This window comes from Callithrix jacchus, chromosome 8 (assembly GCF_049354715.1).
Source record: "Callithrix jacchus isolate 240 chromosome 8, calJac240_pri, whole genome shotgun sequence".
NCBI classification, from domain to species: Eukaryota; Metazoa; Chordata; class Mammalia; order Primates; family Cebidae; genus Callithrix; species Callithrix jacchus.
Window position 1 is genome coordinate 72,591,341 of NC_133509.1, and position 27,614 is coordinate 72,618,954.

Genomic DNA, 27,614 nt, shown 5'->3' on the forward strand with positions numbered 1-27,614 from the left:
GGAAGGGCAACAGCTCTTGAGATCTAGACTATTGAGTTTTTTATGTTTCTGGTCTTACTTTTGATCTGCAGCTGAAGTTGTATACCTGGGCTGGGAGTTACTTGTTTGCAATTCAGAAAAGCCTTTACTCCTTGTGTATGAATGGGAAACACTTTCTTAGAGTATTTAAAAATTAGGTCCAGTATCCATTAAAGTAAAGGAGATCTGTTCTGATTGCTTTTTTGACATAAACAAGTCCTCATATAAATCAAGTATTCCAAGAATTCCCAAAAAACCCCAAATCTTTAATACTTAAAATGTGTGAAAGCAATTCTTCTTATGGAAACTTCTATCACAGAAATATTTTAAGAATCAAGGCTCACATAACAAGGGAATCTTTAGATGAATTAGACTGCTTCAATAATTTTCTGTGATTTACTAGTGTTCAGTATAATGCAGCCGGCTTTTTAGTTTGCTTTGTAAACATGATGTTAAGTATGTTTCTCATAAGGATATTAGTTAATATATGAACATTCTAAACATCTTACATTGTCTTACAGATCAAATAAACTAACATTACAGTTATATAATGCTCAAGATTATAAAACTGTAAATTTGTCTTCATAATTCTGACATTTTTATAGCAGTAGTTATGTTCTGTAGTGTGTCCATTTGAACATAATTTTCAAAATTCTTAGGTAAATTAAAACTCTGGAATTTTATAAATTATGTTAATGTATAATGAATAGAGACCAAGATAATTCATATATAGTATTGATACTGAAATGTTGATCATGATACATAATTTCAAGTTCATATAACTATGATACACGACATAGTGGCTGTATCTTTGGGCTATGATATGGTTTGGATGTTTTGTCTCCTCCAAATCTTGTGTTGAAATGTGATCCCCAATGTTGGAGGTGAGGCCTGGTGGGAGTTGTTAGGGTCATCAGGGTGGATCCTTTATGATGGCTTGGTGCCATCCTCCTGGTAATGAGTGAGTTCTCATTCTATGACTTCACATACGAACTGGTTGTTTAGAAGAGCCTGGCACTTCCCACTCCCTCTCTTGCTCCTTTCTTTTTTGCTTTCCCTCTCTCTTGCTCCCTGTCTCACCATGTTACACACTGGCTCCCCTTTGTCTTCTGCCATGACTGGAAACTTCTGAGGCCTTCATCAGAAGCAGATGCTGGCACCACACTTCCTGTACAGCCTGCAGAACCATGAGCCAAAATACCTCTTTTCTTTATTAATTACCCAGTCTCAGGTATTCTGTTGTAGCAACACAAACAGACCAAACAAAATATTCAGAATAATACAGGAATGAATGTTTCATTTTTGCTACTTTGTGAAGGTGTAAAGTGATATGTGTAGCAGGAGAAAGTTTTGTTATCAGTATTCATTAGTTTTATTGTACTGGTAAAAGCCTTAATTATATATTTGTCAATTTTCTACTTTCTAGTCTGTGCTGTGAAATAGAAGTTACATTAACATGACTGCTTGAGACTACACTAGGAGCCATAGAGAGGACATACATCTGTGTATGTGCTTTTGTATTTCAAGGAAAAGGGGAACCATTTTCTCCTGTGTTAGTGTCGGTTTGTTCCAGAACATGAGAGCACAGCGAAGGACAAAATTTGATTCTGTATAGCAAGTTATAGAGGGTTTGAGGGATATGAATTTTATTTGCTTTGAATTATAATAATTGAAATAGAAAAAGAAGCTTTAAAATATATTAAAATGTTGGCAAAGTGTGTTTGGTTTTGATAGGTTTATTCACCAGACAATATAAGGAATAAAAAGAGGCCTGTGAATCTTTTACTGCCAAATATATTAATTAAAAACTAGAATTCAACTTTCTCTCTGTTAAAATGATAATCTTAGAACTTTTAGTAAGGTATATAAAATGTTATCTATTCCTGTAGCAGAGACTCCATATCTCATCGGAATACTTTTCTCTGTTTTATGTCGAGTTTTACAATGTCCTTAATTATTTTTAAAAGAGCAAAAATAAAGAACAAATGTTGCTGACTTGTGACTTGTGAAAGAACTAGTTTCTTGCAATCATTTTAATTTGTTTGCTGTTATTTAAAAATTTTTTATTGTCACTTTGCTTAGATAAGTAACCAAGTAGTATTTCTCAGCATCCATGATGCATCTTAGTCAGGTAACCAAATCTCCAATAACTTTTGATTTTGCCTTCTCAAATTCAGATCCTAAAATTAGAAAACGAGGTATATCTTTTATATCTACAACTATTTTTGTGAGTTGTCTGAGGGACCCTGAAAATATCACAAAGATGTATTATTTCACCTTATGAAGAGAAATCCTGGAAATAAATGTTTGTTGTGTCCCATATTTTACAATTACATTGACAATATTATAAGAGGTATATAGGAAAAATTGTCAAATCAGAAGACATAGATGCTCAATCATGCTCAATCTTTCTTTGTTAAGTTTGCATAGGTAAAATGTTATTCATATAAATATTTTAGAAACTACATTTTATGGGAAGGCTTCTGAGATTTATCAGTACTCTTTAGTCTTATCCTCAGGAAAAACATTGATCAAACCCTTATGAAATAGTTATGTACTGTATCCTGGAAGAGAATGACTTTCCTTCATTCTGATATTCTTAGTCACTGTAATAAATTGACCACTGTCATTGTTTTATTATTAAACAAGTGTCAGCCTCCCTTAGGTGTTTGGCCAAAGCCTATTCTGTAAGCTACAGAGTTTAATATAGTTTTTCTTTCTTTCTTTTGAACAAAGAAAGACAGTTTCAGGGCCTCATAGGATTGATTCTACCCGGTACTCTCAAGTGTTAATACTTTAAAGAACAGATGCTTGGATATATGCTCTGGAACTCTCATTGCTTAGACAAGTTTTAGATTTTTGCCAGTAGACTGAGTTAGGAATTCCAGGACCCTTGTTAGTCCTATAGCAGATATACTTGATGAAAGCAAAAGGTAAACTGTTTGGCCCAACATCTAGTGGAACAAGAATGATCTACATAGGACTAAATGAATTGACAAGGAAAACTAAATTATGGTTATTTATTTGAAATATTGTTGATGTTATCTTTAATATTTCATTTTTAATGAGCATTTGAGGAAGCTCTCTTCTTAATCTATCACTAGCTTTCAATTTAGAAAACTTTGCTTTTTAAACTGAAATAAAATAATTTAATGGTCTCTGATTCACATTGACTTCAGAATTCAGAAATATTTCTAGTGAGTGTTATTTGTTCAATGGTTGTAAAACTATTTGTATGGGCTCAGTAAGAATCTGTCCTCCTTTTAACCAGAATACAATTGGACAAATTGATTGTGCAACTGAGTTCATACAAATCTCATTGAATCAGGTATTACAGGCTCCCATTAAGAAGCAACGTTTTGCTTTATATAAGGATGCTTATTTGCAATATGTTTCTTCTCAGAAAATATCTTGTTGAAAGGTTATAATCAAACAAGAAATGAACCATATTAGAGGCTAAAATACGAGAAATTGAAGAAGAGAGAAAACAGTGAGAATCAGTTTAAAGTATCTATTAATAGAAAATAATAGATTATCTAGAAATGTACTGCATAAGTGCTAAACTGGGATTTCTTAGATAGAAAGAACCTACCACAAGAAAAATTTTAATAGTCTAGGACAAAAAGGACTAAAATCTAGTAAACTGTCTCCACAAAAACAAGCATTGGACTGGAGGAGGCAGGCTAAAAACATTGTAAAGATCTCATAGCAATGGGCCAGGACAAAGCACATTAAGTGGTCTCAAAGTATCATCTTACTGGGAAGACAGGGAAGGAGAGAGAAAAATGGAACATATTTATGAGTTTATTTCAAATATCAGTAAAGACAAATGCATCTGATTAAGAAGAGACAAATAGGTGTTTTTAACAGGAAAATAGGCAAGAAATTCCAAATTAATAAGAAAAAAGTGGAAGAAACAGCAATTTGATTTTACCAGAGAAAAAGGAATGAGAAAAAGTGGCAACTTTAATGAAAATTAATAATAAGCATAGGGGAAGTTGGAAGAAATATCAAATATATGTTATTTTACTAAATATAATTATGTTATTAAGACTATTGGGTTGTGTGAAAAATTAAAACTTAGCCACATGATTCATATAAGAAACATCATTAAAACAGAATGACTCATTGAGTATAAAAGAATAAACAAAAACCAGACAAATACAAACAAAAAGAAGTCAAACTGGGATATTAATTTTTAAAAAGTAGATTTAATGTTAAAGGCACAAAACCTAGAAAATAAGGCATTATATGAAAAAAGGCACAATTTATGAGGAAGATTTAGCTATCAAATCCTTTTTTATACCAAGTAATACAGGAGAAGAATAAATATGTAAAAGTGATTTGAAATTCAAGTAGAAGATGAAAACACTAACGCTGTTTCAGTGGGAGACTTCAGTATACCCGTTTTAGAAATGTGGATACAGATAATTCAGAGCAAATACTTTTTTGTCGATGCAAAAATTATAAAAATTGGTCATATATTTAGTCACAAAGGAAATTTTAAAATTCAAAAAAGTGTAAATTTAGCAGACATCTTAAAATTTATGTTCTGATTGTCATCCTATAAAATTAGGAAAAAAATTAATTCAATGAAATCTTAGAAATGTGGAAATAAAAATCATATTTATAGATAATCTCACTGGTTAATGAGAAAATACAAAGTAATAGAGATCACTTTATTCCCAAATCTAATAGAACACAAACTAAGTTGTACTTCATTATTAAAGACCAGATAACTAAAAAAAAAAAAAAAAAAAAGAGCAAAAAAAATTGGTTCAGGTACAGTTAAAGAGATCAATAGAATAGAAAGTCTGGTAACAGACACAAATGCATATAAGAATTTAGTAAAGTAAAAGCAGTATTTCATTGCCATGGCAGTAGGACTAATTATTCAATATATTTTTTAGAGGGGCTGACCAGTTATTTACTTGCGAGCAAAATAGTTAGGTCTAATAAAACTTTCATTATACATTAGAACAATTTCTTGAGAAATTAAAAATTTATATGTACTGACAGAAATGATAGAAATTTTAAAGAAAATATAAGCGAAAATTTATTTAAAAAGTGGGCAATGTAAAGACTTTCTAAGTAGAAGGTAGAATACAGAGGTAAAAATGACTAACAAGCTTAATAGTTTTCAAATCTTAAATGTTTGAAATTTTCACACTTCTAAACTCGAACAGAAATGAGAGGTAGATAACAAAGTAGGAAAAGTGTATTCACTGGAGAGTCAGTGGGCAAGGACTGAAATTCTTCAATATGTAATTACACTTAGAAATCAATAAAAGAGAGGCAATGATTGGGTAAGGGATATGGACAAGCAGTTCTCAAGTGGAAATAATAAACATAAAACCATGTGGTATGAAGAAATACATATAGTTCAAAGAAACATATGTATGTGTCCACACAAATGCACACATACGTACACACAAATAAATAATTGAACATTTTTTACCTATTAAATTTCCAAAGATTAAAATTATGTTAGTATTCAATGTTGAGGCTATTTGGAAAAAGGCACTTTCATATTCTGCTGCTGGGTATGTACAACATTTCTGGAGTGTAATTTAGAAATGCTTTCTGGTTTCTGAAATACTTCACTGAGAAAATAATAACTCAACATATTCATAATAGAACTCTTAATAATATCAAATAATTGGAAATATTCCAAATTTCTATTGGTAGTTGATGAGTTAAATAATGCTATATTCATACATTAAACTACCCAGATAGTTATTTACAGTGACATTGTGATATGATATTTAATAAGATGGACAATTAATATTTAATAAATGATTACACAATAAAGTATAAAGTAATTTTTAAAATACATTTAATTTTTAGAAACAAGAGTAGAAGAATAATTTTTAAAACATTAATGATTTACTCTGGGACATGAGATTTGTAGGTGATTTCAATTCTCTTCATTTTGTTAATGTGTATTATTAAATAAAGTTATAAGGAACATTAATTTTTGGTAAAAATAAAGCCATTTATAAGAAAATAATACTTTCAGATTCTTTTATCCATATACTCTGTATGTATAGAACTATCTTATATATACACAGTTGACTTAATTTCCAAATATCTTTGGCTTGAAAAAGAGAAATCTTTAAGTATAGAATTAGAAGGTTGATATCTCTGTGTTTATTTTTTAAAGCAGAGTTAGATTTTGGGAGAAAAATATCTATGTCTGATTCCCTGGATTTTTTCCGGCAATTTTGGGGTGTGTATGTATGTGTTTTGCAAGTAAAATTTAAAAATTGCTTAGCTGGACAAGGTGTGCTTTATTAATGATATGTAGGATAGTCAAAATTTAATTTTAAGTTCATTCAGAAGTGTCTTCCTGAGATACTTAAAAACTTACACCAGGTTCCAAAAATCTGCCCAGAAACTTTCAGAAATTTTGTTTAATATTCCAAAGATAAATTATTTCAAATTATTTAATCTCTTATTAAAACTCATTTTCTAAAGGTCAAAAATATGAAAGCATGAAACACAAAAACAAATTTCTAGCTTCTCCAAGTTACTCTTTGTGTTTCTACACAGCCATGTGCCAGTTCTTAAGGTCAACCCTAGCAAGGTTGGGAAGTAAGAGACATGGTATGAAGATGTTAGGTTCCAAAAACAACTGTTCTCAGTGCCATATGTTCATAAGTGAAGAGTGACTCAGAGGGATTTCAACTCACTACAGAGCTGAGTAAGAACCTCTGGAATCAGGAAATCTCTCTTCCTACTTGGGAAACTCTACCCTAAATGGATCAGTTTTAACCACGACCAAAGTCTTTTGAGGTAATTCAGGACCACCCATCCCACCTAACCCTACACCACCCTACAAAAAGTTCTACATTTAGAAACTTCAAGATACCTAATATATTGCAGAAAGTTGGCTTTTAAGGAGCAAATAAAGAAGGGAACACCCGTTTCCTAAACAGGAAGCAAATGGTGGCCAGTAGGTCTTATTTCAGTACCCAGCTTTATCCCCAGATCTGCAAGTCTTTGGCTTGGCTCCCTGAGTCACTCCTGCTCCTGACTTGTGAAATACACTCTGGGTCTCGGTTCTTTTTGTTAGTGCAAGAAGCTCTGTCATTTGAAACAGATTGGAAGGTAAAAGTTGTACTAGTCATACTAATTAGAAAAGCAAGGTCATAGTAAATAAAGGAAATACAAAACCATGGTGATCCTGTGTATGTAGTTCTTTAACTGAAAAGCAAAATCAACCTTTGCTTCCTTTTTGCCATATTTCCCCTTATCTTCTTCCTGTATCTTTGCTGTTCTGAGGTGGAGAAAGGGCTGAAGTAGAAACTGATTAGATTCTGTTTTTAGTGGATGTTGGATAGTAAATAAATAGCTGGGTTATTCCTGGACTATGTAGTATTTATCTCTTCTCTGAGAGCATACTGATTTAAGGAGTAGGTGACAACAGCCAGGAGAGCCATGTAACTCTGCCTGGCTGTCTTATTTTGGTTTGTTGTGAGGTTTTGAATTATTGGAATGAGATCTACATGCAACCCTGGGGGAGTTCAATTGATAAAGGCCTTAACATTCAAACACAGTTATTGTGCCTATAAGTCTCCTCGAGTTTGGCAACAGAATAAAGCAAGTACTCTTTCACTGTGTAAGTTTAAAAATAAATGCTACTGAAATCCCTGAGTAGGTGGCCATTTGTAGTGTTGTTCTTGACATGGACTTCAGTTTTCTGATTGAGAAAGAGTCAGAGAGATGAGAAAATGGAGAACACTTGGTATTGATGGGTAGAATTTTACAAAATTACAGATCATGAAAGGATCTTGAGGTAAATAACATCAGCCCCCAAACTTACAGGAAAGGGAATATAAGATCAAAGTCACGTCTGTAACATCACATTACAAATCGTAGAATTAGGACCAGATAGTGCAAGTGAGTTTCATGTGATCAGAAGTTACAGACTCCAAAGTTATTTTGGTTTTTTAAAATAGTGACTGATTTGATGTTGGTACTTAAATATGTATTCTTAAACTCTTCCATTTTCCTCTTCCTATCTCTCTCTCTCTCTGCCTTCACTCTTCCCTTTTTTTCTGTTAGTTTTACTGTCTCTGAAGAATGTGCAATCTTATAAACAAAAGGAACAACCTGTAGAAATAAGCAAGATAACTTCAGGTTTTTTCCACTTCTTCAAGGATCGTTTGTGAGAAATTGAGAATCCACGTTACAGTCAACCATGAATTTCCATATGGAAATTCCATGTATAGAAATCCATTTAAGTCATAAATAAAGATGATGGGGCATGAGGTTTCTTTAGAACACATTTTCAGAACTGGCTTCCAACAGATGATGTCCACCATATATCAATTTCTCAGAGTCTGGAAAGTTGCAACCCATTGAATTAATTTACAGCTTCCTATCCAATGGTCTTAAAAAGTATTTAGCCATATTTTTCCTGTGAGTATACTTTCCTGGAAATTACTTTTGGAATTAGCTGCAATACCTATTTCTGGTCACAATGGTGTCATTTAACAAATTGATCCTAAGTGTTCTTTAGTGGCTGGAAAGAATTAAGTTGAGAATCTGGCTATAATTTGTTAAAAAGAAGACAATTCCATATTGCAAACATTTCTGAAAAGTAATTCCATTGTTAGGTTTGTTCATTCATTCAGCAAACATATGCTGAGTACCTATGATAGGGTAGGTTCTTTCTTAGGCACAGGGAAACAAGATTAAAGTAATCCCTGACTCCAGAGTCTAGCAAGACAGTAGCAAGTCACAAGAAAGAGGCATGCACAGGTTTGCCTAAGTAGATTGGGCTGTAGTGGTAGAAGTGGTGTTGTGGTAGAATGATGGGTAGTTGTAGTAGGTGATGGGTTGGTTGGGTGGTAGGGAAGGAGAGGGAGATGGTGGTAGCAGTAGTGGGGTGGTGGAGGTTGGTGTTGATGGCTGGGGTGGGGATCCCAGAAAACTTCTTGAATAAGGCAATTTTTGAATTAAGCCCTGAAGGATAAATAGGAATTAGTCAAATGAAAGAGTATTACATTTCCTTATTCTTTCCCCTGAGTGCACCAAACATACATGGAATGTATTACATTTCAAAATTCCAACTTATATGACATGATAACAACTCTGAGAGATTCTTCAAGTTGTCATCCTAAAGCTTGGCTTGACTCTTCTGATGTGTGGCATGCATCTCATGCATGCGTAGTCAAAACTCTCTGTACCTTTGTAATCTATTCCACTGGAGAATGTACACAACAGTTTTTGCCCTCCTCTCAGTGTTTGATTCAAAGCATTACCTTCTCTATCGCCTTTGCTCTAGCATGAAGTATACCATGCATCATCAGGCAGCCTAGAAACATTGACACTTTTATATTTCCCTGAGAAATCGCTTCTGTAGCTGAAAGGCCAAAAAAGTTGTAGAGCAGGATGTTGGAGAAATAAGCAAAATAAAGACAACCTGTTAAATTATCCAGTGGTGATGCACTTTACAAAAAATGGCATTCAGGGGACTAAGGTCACTGAGGTGAGAAAAATGATGCATGACGCTGTCACATAAATCTCATCTGTGTACTATAAGTTTTAATCTGTTCCAGGTCAATAGGGATTTAAAATGCCTGGAAAACAGGAATGGGGCAGTCAGGACATTCCTCAAGGGATCCTCAAAAGAAATATAGACATTTTATGTTTTTCTTGCCATAGAGACCAAGAAACCATGAGGTCATTGTTGATACACTGGCACATACTGGTCTCTGCTTAACACTCCAACACATCCGCTTCTGATCTTCTAGCAGTTGTTTTCATTTTAGCTTCCATCAACATGTTCTCTGTTTTACTAATAAGTATTCTCTTGAACAGATTTCCTAAGCATCTATTTATCTATCATCCACAAAATTGATTGGTAATAGAAGACACTACCTATTTGTAGTACTGACTTGAATTGAAATGAAAACTCAGGCAAGTAGTGGTTAATGCTTTCTAATATTGATAGCTATTATTTAGTGAGTGCTTATTCTGTGCCAGGCATTGCCTACATGATTAAAGGAGAATTTCCCATGTATTATGCACCTTCCAGGTGTGTGTTATTATCATTTCACAAATAATACATATGTATAATGGTAAAAGGATTTCAATGACCATGTATTAGAAAGTAGGAAAGGGTTCAAAGCAGAATTTGAACGCTTGCCAATGTTCTTTCTGCCACATCTAATGAATTTTAATCTTTTAAAGATGTACATGACTTTGAAATTTTTTAATTAGCCTTTGCTACACTTGAACTATAGATGCTTTCTAAATGTGAAACACATAAATCAGATCATTTCAAGAAATTTGGATATATGGCCCTTAGACTGAAAATAGTAATGTAGGAGACTTTGTGGTGGAGAAGAAGAAAATTTCACAGAGAAATAGAATCTGAACTAAAAACTGTAAGGATACATGAGAGATATAAAAGAGAGGGAAAGATATTTTAGGAAGAAGGATATTATTTTGAGGAAATGTCACAGATGAGTATAAGCAGTACCAGGATGGGAAGTCAGTACAAAACAGCTCTGAGGACTTATTGGTGAGTGTAGGGTCCTCGAATTTCTCCCTGCCCGTTTTTTCTGTGTCCTGACCAAAAAAAATCACAGAGTGACTTGACTGCTTGGTGATCCAGCCAGCTGCAGGTTTTTCCCACCAGGCTGGAACTCAAACCAGGGCCTAGAACCTTCCCAGACACCGATAAAGTGATAAAGGTATCAAGATTGTTGCCTCAAACACTGAAAGCAACAGGCGCCATTCCTGAGCCAAATTCCTTTAACTTCCATAGAAACTCGATATGCTGACCCATCCACCGCAGAATATACCTGGGTAGAACACCCCTTTTCTGTTACTGTCCTTTGTGAGGACTGCTGCAGCGCACTCTGCTTTCCTCTAAGAAATGCTCTGAATTATCACCATGGCAATTAGTGCTTCTGTCTTAGGAACCTCAACCTGCCTCATCTTGGGATGGTTTGGTGGAACTCTCTTGTGGGAATTCCCCCCACTGTTGCTTTTGGGGTCATTCCAACTGTGGGTTTGGCAGGATGAAACAGGAATGGAGACTTCGGTTATACTTAACCTTTTGCTTGGGGTGAGCTCTGAGAGAAGTGGTTTCTCCTCACTTCAGAAAAAAAGAATCAGAATTTCCTTGTTATGACTGAATTTCATAAAAAGCCCCCAAATTTATATGAGAACACCAGTGGCAACCAGCGCCTTTGAAAGGCAAAGCTCTGTGGACTATGTCAGAGGAATGAGATATGAAAAAGTTTATAATTATTACTGCCTCCCCTGCCTTTACAAAAGCATCTGGTGCACCAAAGTTCTTCAACCAGAAATCTTTCAGAGCATTAAGTTTATAAATGAGGATGTAGTAGGTCTGATATTGGTATGGGCTCTATGGGAAACAGCAAATTAGCTAATGATTTCTCTAACTTTTACAGGGTTCTAATAGAATTTTCACCTTAAGCCATCTTTGGAAATACTGTTGTTTCTGTTTTTCAAGTCCAGAACAAAGAAAGACCAACGACGGTTTGATGTAGTTTGAAATTTGAAGATAGGTAGGCTGGGGGAGAGTGAGTAAGACTGACAGTGATGCAGCCTTGAATGTGTTCAGGGCATGCCAAGGGATTCCATAATATCACGTGCTTCACAGATGACTATGCCAATGCAGCAGAAAGCAGCAAGGCCAATTTTCAGCTGGTGTGCTGCAGTTCTACATACCACTTGGCATCCATTTTTGATGGGTTAGGCGTCTGTTCCAATTAGGTGAGGCCCGTGCTATACTTGTTAGATATTTTTAATATCCACCCTCAAAACAAGGCCAGCTACATTATTTATAGGGCACAGTGCAGAAAGAAAATGTGGGGTTCCTTATTCAAACAGCAGGAAAACATTACTATTAAAGATACTAAAATATAAAACCTTTTCTTTCTTCTGTAGTCTTTGTCTCACCTTGGTATTTTAAAAATTGCTATTGATATCATTCTCCATTTAATACATTAACAATTAAGTAAAATTTCTAAGAATTTCAAAATGGTGATGGCAGGGCATTAAGCCAAGAGCATGGTCCATCTGAGTATGTGTTTTTGCACACAGGTCCTATGCCCATTAAACTGATCTTGTCTGGAAAGTTGGAAAGTCTCAAACTTTAGTAGCATTAAGACGAGCATTTGGCAAGAGCAGTTCTTTCAGGGTAAAGAAAGAAAACGAGAAATAAACTAGGGACTTTGTATCTTTTACAGCAAAAGACAGCCAGGAGTACCAGGTATTATCCTGGGGGTGTGGCCACATCGCAGACAAGGAATATTGATATCAGCAGAGCCCATGTTAGGGACTTTCAGACTCCTTGAGGAGGAATCCTTAAGGAACCCGTGGGCTGGAAGCTGGTACCATTAGGTGAATTCTGAAGTGGCTGAATTTACCCTGCCTATCAGCTGCTAATGTGTGAGCTGATCTCAACCCAGAAAGAAGTCTATAGGATGTAGGGCAGAATTTCAAACTCCATTTTTGACCTTGTTTGGTCAGTATTACTCAATGATTTGGGAGGACTCTTATAATGGAATGAAACTCTTATAATGAAGAAGAGGAAAACCACTGAAGTGACAGAAATGACTAAAAAATCTTGACCCTTTATTTCAGCCTTCCCATATTTAAGAGGTATAGCTTATTATGAAAAAAAATGTCATGTAAGCAAGGCATAGGAATAGGATCTTGAAAATGTGGATTTGTAGTCGTATGTGTAAAAAAGACGTAAAGGCTTTGCTGTAATTATAGCAAATTCATGTGAATCAGCAGCATGAAGTAGCTAATTTGCCATTGAACTCATAAATAGAAGTAAAACACCCAAGACAAGGATGGTGACAATGAAATTCCACTGGGTACTCTTCAGATCACAGCTGTGGTATTGTATTTAATTTTTGAAAAGTGATGTGAACAATTGAGACTATGATTATTGGAACAGAGCAAGAAGAGGGTAGGGACTTAAAACAACGTAATTTCAAGCAGAGTAGAAAAATGGAATTTTTTTTTTTGCAGAAAGGGAAACTTGATAGAGAGGGGAAAAGAGGGGAAGGAAAGAAAGGAAAGGTGTTTCCAACTATCTGAAGAGCCCTCATGTAGAAGAAGAATTAATTTAACTGATTTAACTAAGGCATGAAACTACAGCCAATGGTAACTATGAGGAGAAGGTAGATTTCAGCTCAGTGTTAGGAGGAACTCTGAATTATAAGGGCTTTTAAAAAACAGAAATGAGCTGCTTCAAAAAGTAATAAATTCCCCATTGGTAGAGCACTGGTGTGGTGTTATCAAAAGAGGTTAAGTTGTAGTCATTCAATTAGGATTCACATTCAGATCGTGACACATGCTAGTTAGTATAATTTGGCAAACTGTTTAACATCTCCCAGTTTTAGTTTCTGACAGATTAGTTACTAAAAGAATTTGGAAAATTAGAGAAGATCTACGTAAATCCATGTTACACACTCAAATGTTGTGCTCATAAAATATGTATGTGCATTACAGGAAGTATTTATCATTGGACACAAGCATATGAACATGTTTCTAGTCACAGCGGCTTACTTAGACCTCAAGATTTCTATCTGCAAGCGTCTAAAAGGTAGGAACTTGCTTAACATAGTTCTCATCAAGCTTTTTCCTTAACTTAAATCATAAATGCTAAGATGATAAGAATTTGCCTACATGAATATTCTTAGAGCTTTCCTAGTGAATCATCAATTTTTTACATGAGCACTTTAAATATGGTATGGTGAATTTTGATATTCAAAGCAAAAAATAAAAAGTAAATGGAATTTAATATATTATAAGCCTAAACTAAAATATCCACATTTTCATTTTGTTTTCTGATCCCGTTTTCTTTGAAACATGTTTTGAAAACCATGGTATTTTCTAGACTGGGATGGATGAATTAGGGAAGAATTACAGAGATCAGTACTCTCACACCCAGCCAGGTAGGATAAGATAAATTCCATTTTATAGCTGGAATAATTGAGGTGATCCCAGTGGTAAAGTGTAGTGGGTGCCTTCCATGTGTCAAGTGCTGGGGCAGGTGCTTTACATTCTTTGATGCTGTCCTTGCCGCAAGCCTGACTGAAGCAAACCTTGTTATCTTTATTCCAAGGTGAGGGGCAGAGCTCTGTGAGGACTGAGACCATGACTCTTTTATTCAACACACTTACTCCCAGGGCCTAGAAAAATAACTGGTATATTAGACACAGAGGAAATATTTGTTGACTCAGTGGACAAAGGAACAAACCAATGAAAACATGGAACCTCAGAAAGAGCAAGCAAATTGACTGAGGTCACAAAGCCCTCTAAGTGGTGAAGGTTGACGCAGACTCGGGTTGTTGTACTGGCCCTCCTCAAAGAGTTGCAGAATCCACTTGTTATACCCCAGATTTTCATGCACAGTGTAAGGTGCCATGGCTGGTAACATGCACTTTTATATGGAAAGATCATTGACTATCTGGTAACTGACATTGGGTATACCTGAGATAAAAGATTACAGAATTTTAGCCTCTTCAGATTTTTTTTGGAAGCTTCCCCCACCACAAGTCAATTCCACTATTCATTATATATTAGATACCATTTTGAGTATGTCTTCTTTTCCTCTTCTGATTATGAAAACGATATATGGGAGAGGACAAAATTATGTAGACTTGAGTGTGAATCCTCACTACCATATATCAGCTAAATGATCTTAGGCAAGTTCTGTAATGGGGATAATACTTCCTAGTATCTCTTAATAATAGGTTCCTTTGTTTTCCTTTTTGGTCAGAATTAAATGAAATATGTGCATGTACCTTGTAAGCATCCAACACCATGAATGATACATTAACAATATATGCTTACTGTAGAAAATGCAAAAGTATTGAAAAGAAAATAATAAAACACTTCCAATTCCATTTTCAAAGATTAGTAGTTAGTAATTTGCTGTGTTTTCTTCTATCTTTTTCTCCTCAGTGCACATGTCTAAGTAGCTGAAATACTACTGCATATATAATTTTGTTAGCTGCTCTTCTTGTTTTTACCTCAGCAAGAGACTAATTTGATGAAGAGATAAAAGCTGAAAAATGTGAGGCACACCTTGCTATCATTTTGATGGTAGGAGCATTTTGATGCTGTGTTCATAGACCCCAAATGGGCACTTCTTTGTCCTTTAAATTGCTTATCTGCTCAAGGAGTGATGAAGTTGAAGGGTTGTTCGCTAGGACATCTGGAAGGCACTAATTATTCTATGCTCTAATTGAAGAATAAATGTCCAGTTTTACTCTGTGCTTTTTCCAGGCCTATGCTAATCAGGATGCTGGATCTTCGGGCTTTCAAATAATTAGTGGTGAACATTTTGCTCTGGTTGTTCAATAACCCTCCCTTTTACTTTTCAATGCCTTCTCATTAGTAAGCCAAAGAGAAATTATATCAAAGTAGATGAATACACATTTATATGGTTCAAATATTATACTATGACCTATTTGTGAATTATTCAAGAACCTGGGAGTATTTAACTTGAAAACCAGATAGACTTGTAAAGATGAGAGTGGACTGCCTTTAACAAGGGACACACTCAGATGCAAGCAACCAATGGTGAAAAATGTCATATGGCTGTTTTATTCCTGGCTAGCTGTGTTTGCTGGAGCAACCAAAGCAGGATTCAGCTAAGGTCAGGGACTGGGAGGTTGATGAGCTGGTACTTTTGGCTCTCACTTCATCTTGGGAAGGCACTGTGTTGTCAGATACACACTTAGTATTCTCAGGAGAAAGGGCATTAAAATCCAAAGCAGTTACTAAATGCTCAGAGCACAGATTCTAGAAACTGTCACTAGCCTAGAAAGATAAATACAAAGCAGAGGAGTTAGGAAGTAGGAGTTATGAAGCATTGGCCATGGGTTTTCTGTATATTCTAACTACTGAGAGTTTTGTTCCTGGCTGGAGTAGATTTCTAAAATTCTCATCATCACCATCATCATCATCATCATGATCATCATCATATTTGTTATATGTGAATGAGCAGGGACAGAAAGCTGCTTGACTTCTCTTCTGTTAGGCTGATAGATGTAGCATGTTCTGGGTTGAATTGTGTCCCTCCTTAAATATATTCAAGTCCACACCCTTGGTACCTGTGAGTGTGATGTTATTTGGAAACAGAGTATTTGCAGATATAATCAAGTTAAGATGAGTGTCATACTGGATTGGGAGAAGGGAGAGGGTCCCTAAATTCAACACTGCTGTCTTTATAACACCGTGTGAAGATACAGAGAGACACACATGGAAGAACACCATGTGAAGTTGGAGGTGCAGAGACTGCAGTGATACAGTTGCCAACCCACACTCATCAAGGATTGCAGGCAACCATCAGAAGCTAGGAAGAGGCAAGGACGAGTCCTTCCTGAGAGCCTTCATAAAGAGCGTGGTCCCGCTAACACCTGGAATTTGGACATCTAGGCTCTAGAGCTGTGAGAGAATATGTTTCTCTTCTTTTAAGCCACCAAGTTTGTGGCTCTTTGTCATGGCCACTCTAGGAAACTAATAGATAACGTGCATGAGACTGACCTCCACCTATCCTAAGAGTACTTTTTCAGGAGGATTAGAGTTCTTTTGTGTTCTCAGATTGGGCTTTATACTGCTTCTTATTCACTATTGCCTTCCTGAGGAAATTACAGAAATAGGATGTGCTTATAGTCCCGAGGGACTCATGAGCATACATACCATTTTAGGTTGGGTTTCCTTAGAAGCAGACACTGACATAAGGATTTGTGTGAAAGCAGTTTCTTTGGAGATGATTCAAGGAAGCACTGATGAGGGAGTGGGGACATGGGATAGGGAAGGGAAGAAACAAAGCACGCATTGTTGTCGAGTTTACTACTGCGGCAAGGGGGCTCAATTCTACCTGGGAACTCTTGAAGACAATGCCAAACGTAGTTTAGAATACCCCCTCCACCCCTGGAAACGGGGAGTTGGAGACCTTTTGCCATAAATGTGCCTTTTTTTCTTCCAAAAATTCTGTCGTTGTTTATTCCTATAGGGTCTATGGTTTGCATTTTTAGAATTTACCTTTTAAAAAAATTAACCTCTGTGAGATCAACCTCTCAATCAACTTAAAATTTCAAAGTCATAATGAGCAGGACTTTTCTTGGATAAAAACTAATCAAACTGTATGTATTATCTTACTCCTTTCCATGATAATGCTGGATCCCTCTAGCCTCTCAGTGTGCAGACATCATTCTGCAGCCTTCCTCCTGGATTTGCTTCTGCACACACGTTTCCTGGATTAGAACCCTTGGTCCAGCTCTTGTCTATACTGTGTGCTGTGCACAGTACCTGGAGAAGGTTAAGAGAACAGATCCTCAAAAGGCAGCTTTGAGGTCAAACTTCCACATACTCTGAGTCTGCTTAAAGCAACACAGTGTAACTCCTTTGAGGATTTGAATTTGCCATCAGCTTTCCAGGTATGAAAGCCTGTTTACATGATCTTTAAATGTTTTTCAGTCTTAGTTACTGAGAATGTCTGTTTTAGAAGTGTACTTTTAAGCTTTAGATTTGATTTGGCAAAGAGCATATATGAAGAAGTTAGCAATAATTATTTGTCTCTTTAACCAAGGAAGTGATGAAGGGGTCCAGGGCTTACATTTTTCATGTATTCACCTAGAAAGGTTTGCCCTACAAGAACATACTGTCCCCAAGTCAGAGAGCCTTTTGGGTATTGCGAATTTTGTAAAGAAATTCAAGGCATGAAGGAGAGAAAAGTTTTATGTCACCTCAAACAATAGCAAGTGGCAATGGAACACCTGTCAAATGAACCTGGCTTTCACGCCAGCAGCAGCAGTATCATTGAAACTTTCAAGGTGTGATGAATTATTATCCACCATCTGTTTTACAAAATGTTAATTCTTCTTGAGCCAAAATTACAGTCCGGCAAATGAGCTCTTAGCAAAGCAACAAGTCATCATTCATATGAGGCTGAAGAGAGAACTTGAGCCAGAAATTATTAGCACAAATGATTTGCCAGAAACAAAGTAGAATCTTATTAAAGACCAGACAAAATGGTGAATTAGATAATGAGAGGCAAAATATGCAGTCAGCTGTAGGAAGAGGGGAAAGTAGTGTCTCCAAAGGGTAAACTATTTAGGAAACAATTACTTACCATCTCCATAAAACTTTTCACCTGCCCTTTGTCCAGGGTTACTGAGGGTAGAGCCCCAGAGTTGAGAGATGTAGTTTTCCTGGGTTTTTGTTGTCTCCTATGATTGTAGTAGGATCACTGTGTAAAGAACCTATATCTGTCCTTTCTTTTAAATCTTCCTGAAGTCTGCGTACCACTGCTCTGTTATAAATACATTTAAAACATGAGGAAATGAAATTGAAAGTTGTCTAGGGACCAGACTGTAAAAATGTCTCCTGGAAATTAGGATTAGGTTTCTGAAAACCTTTGAAATGGGAAGTTTTAGTTGAATAACTAAAGATCATATACAGGAGAACATAGGAATAGGTCTCAAGTAGACTTTGAAAGCCCTGATAAATATACACTTATAACTAAACAGATGACCATCTGTGTCTGTGTCTTTACCTTTATCTATATCCATATGTATAGCTAATTTTGATAGATTTTAAAACTTTCCAAGCATTATTATTATTTTTTAATTTATTTTAATTTTAAGTTCTGGGATACATGTATAGGACATACAGGTTTGTTACATAAGTAAACATGTGCCATGGTGGTTTGCTGCACCTATCAACCCATCATTTATCCTGATGCTCTCCTTTCCCTTGCACCCGTGGATAGGCCCCAGTATGTGTTGTTCCTCTCCCTGTGTCCATGTGTTCTCATTGTTCAGCTTCCACTTATAAGTGAGAACATGCAGTATTTGGTTTTCTGTTCCTGTGTTAGTTTGCTGAGGATAATGGCTTCCAGCTCCATCCATGTCCCTGCAAAGGACATGATCTTATATTTTGTGACTGCATAGTATTCCATGGTGTATATGTACCACATTTTCTGTATCCATCCTATCATCAATGGGTATTTGGGTTGATTCTATGTCTTTGTTATTGTAAGTAGTGCTACAGTGAACATATGGGTGCATGTATATTTATAACAGAATGATTTATATTCTTTTGGGTCTATACCATTTATGGGATTTCTCAGTCAAATAGTATTTCTGGTTCTAGATCTTTGAGGAATTGCCACACTGTCTTCCATAATGGTTGAACTTATTTATATTTCCACCAACAGTGTAAATGCAGTCCTATTTTTTCACAACTTTGCCAGCATCTGTTGTTCCTTGACTTTTTAATAGTTGCAATTATGGGTGGCATGAGATGGTATCTCATTGCAGTTATGATTTGCATTTCTCTAATGATCAGTTACATTGAGCATTTTTTCATATGCTCATTGGCTGCATAAATCTATTCTTTTGTGAAGTGTCTGTTCATGTTGTTTGCCCACTTTTTGATGGGGTTGTTTGGTTTTTTTCTTGTAAATTTCAAACATCATTATTTTAATGGTATAGGTTAAAACAACAGATAACTATGGATATATAAAGACATATATTTATGTAAAGACATAAACATAGACACAGGTAGACTGTAACTATGTAGTTATAGTCATTCAAACAGTAGTATTTCAAGTGGACTCTTAATTATGTTTTACATATCTAAAATTTTAGAAACCATAAATTTAATGTGGTTATTTTTATTTTCTTTCATCTTCAGATGAATTTCTGAGATGCTATTTCTGATAATATTTTTATTTTCTTTCATCTTCAGATGAATTTCTGAGATGCTATTTCTGATAATTTTCGTGGTAAATCCTTCAACACTTGGATCACCAAGTTCTTAGATTTTCTTCCTTCTCTTCAGAATTTGAAGTTGTAATTGTTTGAGAAGTTTTACCAGTTCTTGAATGCATTTGAATGACGCTGCCCAGAGAACTAAGTAAACTACATAGTTTGGTTGCATTTGGAAACTACATACACACACACACACACACACACACACACACATGTATAATATGTATATGTATGTAATATGTATAAAACTACATTTATATGTAGTTAAACATAAATACAACATTATTGTATACTGATCACATTATAACATATAATTTTATTACAGAATGTTTGAGGAAATTAACAAAAGGTCAAAGAAGAAAATAAATTACTCATAATGGTGTCATCTCAAAGCAGCCATTAACATTCTGCTACATGTCTTTCCAAATATATATTTAGAAAATTTCCAAACCTCATTATTCTAAGGGCATAGTGAAGTTAAAGCAACAGTAATTATCTTAAATTTCCCTGGCTTGTGCTCCTTCCAGCCTGATAAAGAGCCTAAGCTCTCCCTTATTATCATACCATGTTATTGTGACAAGTCCAAAGTGGGTCCTGTAGGCTTCTAAACAAGCATGTCTTCTGCATTCCAAGTCTACTGAGCAAAACCACTTCATGACAGCTCTTCAGCCACCTCGTCTTTATCTTCCTTGAGAATACCATGTCTGTGACAAGGGAACTGTTTTCAGGTTCTCCCTAAACTGCAAAACTTTAAGCTAAGAAAATAAACCAATGCCCTGCAGTCCCCACTGTGACAGAGCCATACTATATTTCATTCCCCATCTGCTGGGTTACTATCCTGGGGCCCTAAGAAGAGGTGCTTGCCCTCAAGCCTAACAGAGTATTTACGAAAACCTGTCCTTGTACCAGCATCTGCTCATTTTTTTTAGGACTCTAAAAATGCATAGGGACTGGCCAACAATAGTGCTGTTTGCTGCACCCTCTGTTTCTGACACTCCAGACTCAGCAGAGCACTTTTCTCTCTACCTATTAATGTGCACAAACAGATTCCTTTACTGGCCCCACTAATTTTATCAGATAAACTGTCAAACCTAGGCTCAAGTGGAGATCCCTGTGATAAGTTTGTTTTAGCTAAGGCTTTTTTTTTTTTTCATTACAGTGGGAGGAAACTTAAATAACTTGCAGTAAAAAAAAAAAATGATTTTAGCAAGGTTTCTGCTTTCTCCCCAATTCTTAGTTCCATTCTCTTCAAGTAATAGGCGTGATAACTATGGTTAGCCTGAGTTCAACCTCAAAATCTTAGCAATTCCATCAGGAAGAGATTTTTTTTTCCATTGGCTCTGACAAAAGTATCAGTGAGGCTTCTGACTGTCCTGGTTTAGGACATGTCCTTATTATTTAGCAATCACTCTAGCCCAAGGATGGCTTACTGTGATGGGCTACAGCTGTGCTGGACACTCAATTTCAGCTGTGTTACCTTCCCACTCTCAAGACCTGCAAAGGTGTAGAGGTCAAGAAGAGGCCTACAAGTAGTACTTAAGGACTGAAAAATATTGTTAGAATCAGAGTGGAGAAGGATTGGTTTTCAAAAAGATGCTAGACTGACAATACCTGGATATCTACTATGATATACATATTTGGTTGTAATCATAGACGGTAAGCTACCTGCAAGCAGGGTTTTTGGTAGCTGTGTTCACTATTATGTACTCATCATTGCGGCATATATTTTAAAAATGATTTTCACTTAAGATCGTATCATGGTCATTTTTCTATGTGATTAAATATTTTTTATAACATGATTTTAAGGATTCTACAGCATTCTATTGTTTGTAGTCTCCTACTTATTGCATCATTTTCTCCCAGTTGTGCAAAACACTGTGTTTTTACTAACTGTGATTTCCATCCTTTCATATTGTAAATTTCTTTTCTGATCAATGCTACCCAACTAAAAGAAAACAGGCAGTTTTCAGTGATTTGTTTTGAAATTCTGTTTGTACCTACTTATAAAATTTTATCAACTCATTTAAACCTCATACAAAATCCCTGCTTTAATTTATGTAGTTTAGTACTAGATCACTCTGGGTCTTGCTTCCTAAGGCGTAAAATAAGTGTGATAATACTAGTCCATAGGGCTGTTATCAGCATAAATGAGTATAGTAGGTGCTCGATAATTATCAGTTAAAATAACCATTATTGTTATTGCTACATTGCCTTTCTCTAAAAGTAGGATTTATATGTTAGTATGAGGGCACTAGGCTCAGTAAGTGGAAGGGGCTAGTACTCTGATAACAGAATCTGCAGGATATCAAATATAAATTGCTACTTTTCATAGTAATAATTGGTGTATATGAAAAATCTGATTTGCTTCAATATGTTCTGCAGAATACTGGCTTTTCTTTTCATGATGCTGGGCTTCTGTATCCTGATCATTCTGTTTTTGTGTTCTTTCATGGGAGGCACTCTCTCTTTTTTAGTCACTTAATATTCAGTTTTTCTAGCAGTGGGAGGAGCATTTTAAAATCATTTCTATGAGCCCTTATTGGAAATGGATTCCCTACTGTGGCATCAGAAGGTTTCCTGTGTAAAACCATTAAACTTGAGAGCTGGAGCTGATGAGGCCTACCATCTAAGCACTTTATGTTCAATATTATTTGGCTTTCTGATGCACTGCATAATAAGAATAATATTTTTTATCTGATTAGAAGCCGTCACTGCTGGTGCAGTTGCAGGAGTGAGAACAAGCTTGGAAGTCAGCAGTCCAGACTTCCAAGCTTCCACACTTCATTCCAGCTCACTGGGTAGTCATAACACAAAGCAGTGGTCACTTAGAGTGATGGATGCAAGTGCACACCATTGTGGAAGAGATGTAGAGGCAATTTCATGTGTCTTCAATGAAGGATTTGCAGTTGTGGGAGAAATACCGCACGCAGGTCCTCTTCTCCTCTCAACGGTGGGCTCCTCAAGGGCAGTGGTCCTGTCTGGCTTTTTTTTTTTTGTATTGCCAGAGCCTATGCAGCCATAACCAAATGCTTCATATTGGCCTGGATCTGTGATGGAGACTTAACCTGATTTCATTGAATTCCCATCACAGCCTGAGGTCTAGGCAGCAGTCGATTCATTTAAGAGGGAGAGTGAGAAAACTGTGAAATTAAATAGAGTAGCAGGGTGAGAAAACAGGTTCAGGTCTGTCTGACACAAAACCCGTGTCTTTGAGGCATGTGACGGGAAGTTGGGAAGTGGGCTCTGGAGCTGAACTACCTGAGCTCCTAACCCTGGCTCTGCCACTCACTGGCTGTGTGACCTTGGGCCAGTCACTTAATACCTGTCTCCAGTCCTATAATGTAAAATGAGAATGGTGGCAATACTTAACTCAAAGGCTGTCAGCTTAAATTACTTGATAGTATTGCCTGGCATATACTACGTGTTCAGCAAATACCAGCAGTAAGGGTTGTTTTTGTTTTGTTATTGTTACTGCCCATCTCTAAGAGTTTTAAATTTTGGCATTAGGGTACTGGGCTCAATAAATACGATGGAGATAGCACTCTGAAACAGAATCTGCAGGACATGAAAGATGAATTTCTGCTTGACTTCCTGTAGTATGTCTTAGTATCTTTTCTTCTATTATGTTTGGATCTCGCTCTGGCTCACTTGGAGCCATTCCCTAGAAAAAGAAAGAATGTACTAAAATTCTACCTGGGAGACAGTTTCAACACCAGTGTACCTGTCCATAGGAAGTCATAAAAATTCATGGAAAATTTCATCTTAAGAGTAAAACTGATCCAACAAAGGACAAAGCACAGCAGTGATACACATTTGCTAGCTTTTTTTGGGTTTCTCTTTCTCAAGATAAATACATAGTGCTGAATATTTTAATCCACTAACAGTTTCATTTTATACAATGCTTAATAATATTTGTTTTCTCTGCAGAGAAGATCATGGACTCTAATACATCTAATTTAATTTTTTCCCTTAAATAATGGTTAGATAAGTATTTAAATGTAAGTCTTCTTTTCTTTAAAGCAAGGGAGAAATGTATGTTTGCTGCACTTCTTGACCAAAAAATACACAGACATTTTGTACTTTTCAAAGACATGAAAAGTAATCTTTATATTCAGAAAAAGAATAAAAGATATCATAGGCAGATGTTGCTTTTTAAAATGATTTAAAAAATTTCTTGGAGATTCTGAAAATTTTTATATTGTGGATGAGCTTGCCTCTCAGCAAAATTGAAGTTCAACTAGTTTTAATTGTATATTTACTTCTTTTTATTCCATTGTATATAATATACTATACCATATATATTTATTATAACCAGCACACATGTACAGTATAAAATTTGATAAATATTGACTTAGGTATGCAACAAAGAAACCATCACCATAATCAGTATATAGTCAACCCTCAGTATTTGTGGGGGATCAGTTCCAGGACCTCCTGCATGCCAAAATCTGTGGGTGCTCAACTCCTTGTCATAAGACTTGGGATAGTCTTTGCCTATAACCTAACTCATATCCATCTGTACACTTCAACTCATCTCTAGATTGTTTATAATACCTAATACAGTGTAAATGCTACATAAATGTAGTAGTTATACTGTATTGTTTTTCATTTTTATTTTTATAGTAGTATTGTTATTTTTTAATCTTTTTTCTAAATGTTTTCAATCTGTGTTTTGTTGAATCAGCAGACGTGTAACCCAGGAAATAGAAGGCTGACTATAGTAAATATATCTATCATGACCACCTCCAACTTTGCTCATGCCCCTTGGTAAGCCCTTCCTGTTAATCCTCTCTGATTACCCCACTGCTTCGGGCAACAATTGATCTGTTTTCTGTTACTATATATTAGTTTGCATTTAAAATGTTTTATATAAATAACCATACAGTATGTATCCTTTTTTTAATATGGCTTTATTCTGCATAAATATTTTGAGATTCATTTCTATTGTTCTTTTTATCAGTAATTCATTTCTCTCTATAGGTAAGTGACTTTCCATTGCATAGATATTATTACAGCTTATTCATTTACCATTCAATGGACATTTGTATTGTTTCCAGTTCTCAGCTATTACAAATAAACCTTTGTTAAAGAAAAAAATCTTCAGATAAATAAAATTTAATAGAGTTTAGTTGAGCAAAGAAAAATTAACAAATGAATTATACAGTTCTTAGAACCAGAACAGATTCTAAGAACTCTGGCCTGCCATGTGGTTGGGCCAATTTATGTACAGAAAACAGAATTGAGATACAGAGACAGTGTAGTTGGTTACAGCATGGTGTTTTGCCTTATTTGAATCAGTTTGTTGCTTATGATTGACTGAAGCTCAGCTACTATAATTGACTGAAACTCAGCTATTTGATCTAAGGGTATTGTATCAGTCCATTTTCACATTGCTATAAAGAACTACCTGAGACTAGGTAGTTTGTAAAGAAAAGAGATTTAATTGACTCATAGTTCCTTAGGCTGTGCAGGTGGCACAGCTGCGGCGGTCTCAGGAAACTTACAATCACGGGAGAAGGTGAAAGGGAAGCTAAGCCACTTCTTGCCATGGTGACAGGAGAGAGAGAATGAAGAGGGAAGTGCTATACACATTCAAACAACCAGATCTCATGAGAACTTACTATCATAAGAACAACAAGGAGGAAATCTGCCCCCCTGATCCAATCAATTTTAACAAGGCCCCTCTTCCAATATATGGGGATTACAATTTGACATGAGATTTGGGTGGGGACACAGAACCAAATCATATCAAGGATATGTCTAAGTTAGACCTTCAGTTCATTTGTGGATTTTTAGATTACAGTTCATTATATAAGGACTCAAATATGGAGGTATTCTTAGCCAAATTTAGTTTAGTTTAATGGCTCGATCAGTGGGATTTTTGGAGGAAACTAGAGTGCGATAGTCATCACACTACATCAGAGGGTACACACAGTCAATAAGCTTCATCAGTGTTCATGTTAACCTTGATCACCTGGCTAGGTGGTGTTTTCCAGGTTTCTTCATTATAAACTCTCTCCCCCACCCCTTTTCATATTTGTAATGTACTTTTTGGAAGGAAGTCACTATGCACACACAGCCACATTTAGAGTGGGGAGTTATGCTCCACCTCCTTGAGATTAGCGTATCTGCATAAATTATTTGAAATTCTTCTTCATGGGAAATTTGTCCATTCTCCAAACTTATTTATTTATTCAATGACTTATATTCATACAGATTTATGAGCACTGGAGGATTTTTTTTGTACTTTGGATTATAACCTAATATTAAATTTTTGCTTGAATTGTTCCAGCTTTGTTCCTGCTCTGTTGCTTAGAGTTTTATTGGGAGCTCTTTCAGTTGGCTCCTGGATCCCTCTGACATTTGCCCATCACTGTGGTGTTTTTTTTTTTTTTTTTACCTTCTTACTCTGACACTATAAGATGCTTCAGGTACATCTTATGTCTTTCCTGCCCTAATCCTAGAATCAGCCATTTATCCCAAGGCCCCTGGCTCCTTTTTAGTGGAGATAGTACTTAAAACCAAGATTTGGCACTAGATGTGCTTTTTGCTGCTAGGCCCTCTCAGCTGTCAGGATAAAGAAATGTATCCTAACTGATATATATAGACTTATCTAAAATACTTCCATGTGTAATCAACCACATGTATATTAACTTAGACATGAGCTCATGTAGATGCTCTCAATCTTTTTCTTGCTTATCTGTAACTTCCCACAGTTACTACCTGCCATCTATCCACTTAATTATTCAATGTTGGATATACATATGGTGCTTTCTGAATTGTTAACCCAAACTTCAATGAGGAACATCTTTTATCAACTAGACTGCAGTGCTGATATGCAATTTCTATTTCCTTTATTCTTACAGACTGCATTCATTTTCAAAATTTCTTAGGTCTGAAATGTGTAATACATTACTTTTTCATATATTTTCCACATTCTTTGCTGGGATCCTCCTAAATTTTTTTTTAATTTTATACATTGAAGTGTATTTTTTATGCTATAAGTTTCTTTGGAATTTGAAAAATAATTAATGTCTTGTCTTCACAATTACAGTATCATACAGAATAATTTCCACACCTAAGAAATCCTCTGTGCTTCCCCTATTCAATCCGTTACTTCACCCTGAGTCCCTGGAAACTACTGATCTGTTTACTGTTTCTATAGTATTAGCTTTTCAAGGCTGTCCTAGAATTGGAATCAGTTAGTCGAGAGTTTTGCCACAGTGGCTTCTTTCACTTAGCAACATACATTTAAAATTCATCCATTTCTTTTTATTGCCGAATAACATGCCATTGTATGCATGAACCATGGTTTATTTACCTATTGAAGGGCATTTTGTTTGCTTCCAGTTTTTTATAATTACGAATAAAGTGCTATAAACATTCACAGGCAGTTTTTACTTGAACATAGTCCTTTTTTTATTGTACTTTAGGTTCTGGGGTACATGTGCAGATCATGCAGGATTGTTACAGAGGTACATACATGGCAAGGTAGTTTGCTGCCTCCAACTCCCCATCACCTATATTTGGCATTTCTCTTCATGTTATCTCTACCCAACCTCCCCTCCCAATGTTGTCCCTACCCTGGCCCCCTGCAACAGACCCCAGTTTGTGATGCTCCCCTCCCTGTGTCCATGTATTCTCATTGTTCAGCACCTGCCTATGAGTGAGAACCTGTGGTGTTTGATTTTCTACTCTGTGTCAGTTTGCTGAGAATGTTGGTTTCCAGCTTCATCCGTGTCCCTACAAAGGACACAAACTCATCATTTTTTATGCTGCGTAATATTCCATGGTGTATATGTGCCACAT

The 27,614-nt window shown here is 35.8% G+C and overlaps 1 long non-coding RNA gene across 1 annotated transcript in view; it reads left to right on the forward strand.

Moving 5' to 3' along the window:
• Window positions 1–14,841: 14,841 nt before the first annotated feature.
• Window positions 14,842–27,614, forward strand: part of LOC144577510 (uncharacterized) — an 82,677-nt gene continuing 69,904 nt past the window's right edge. The window contains exons 1-2 of the long non-coding RNA XR_013521646.1: window positions 14,842–15,126; window positions 17,222–17,468. This is a non-coding gene — a long non-coding RNA (uncharacterized LOC144577510). The remainder of the gene's footprint in view (window positions 15,127–17,221; window positions 17,469–27,614) is intronic.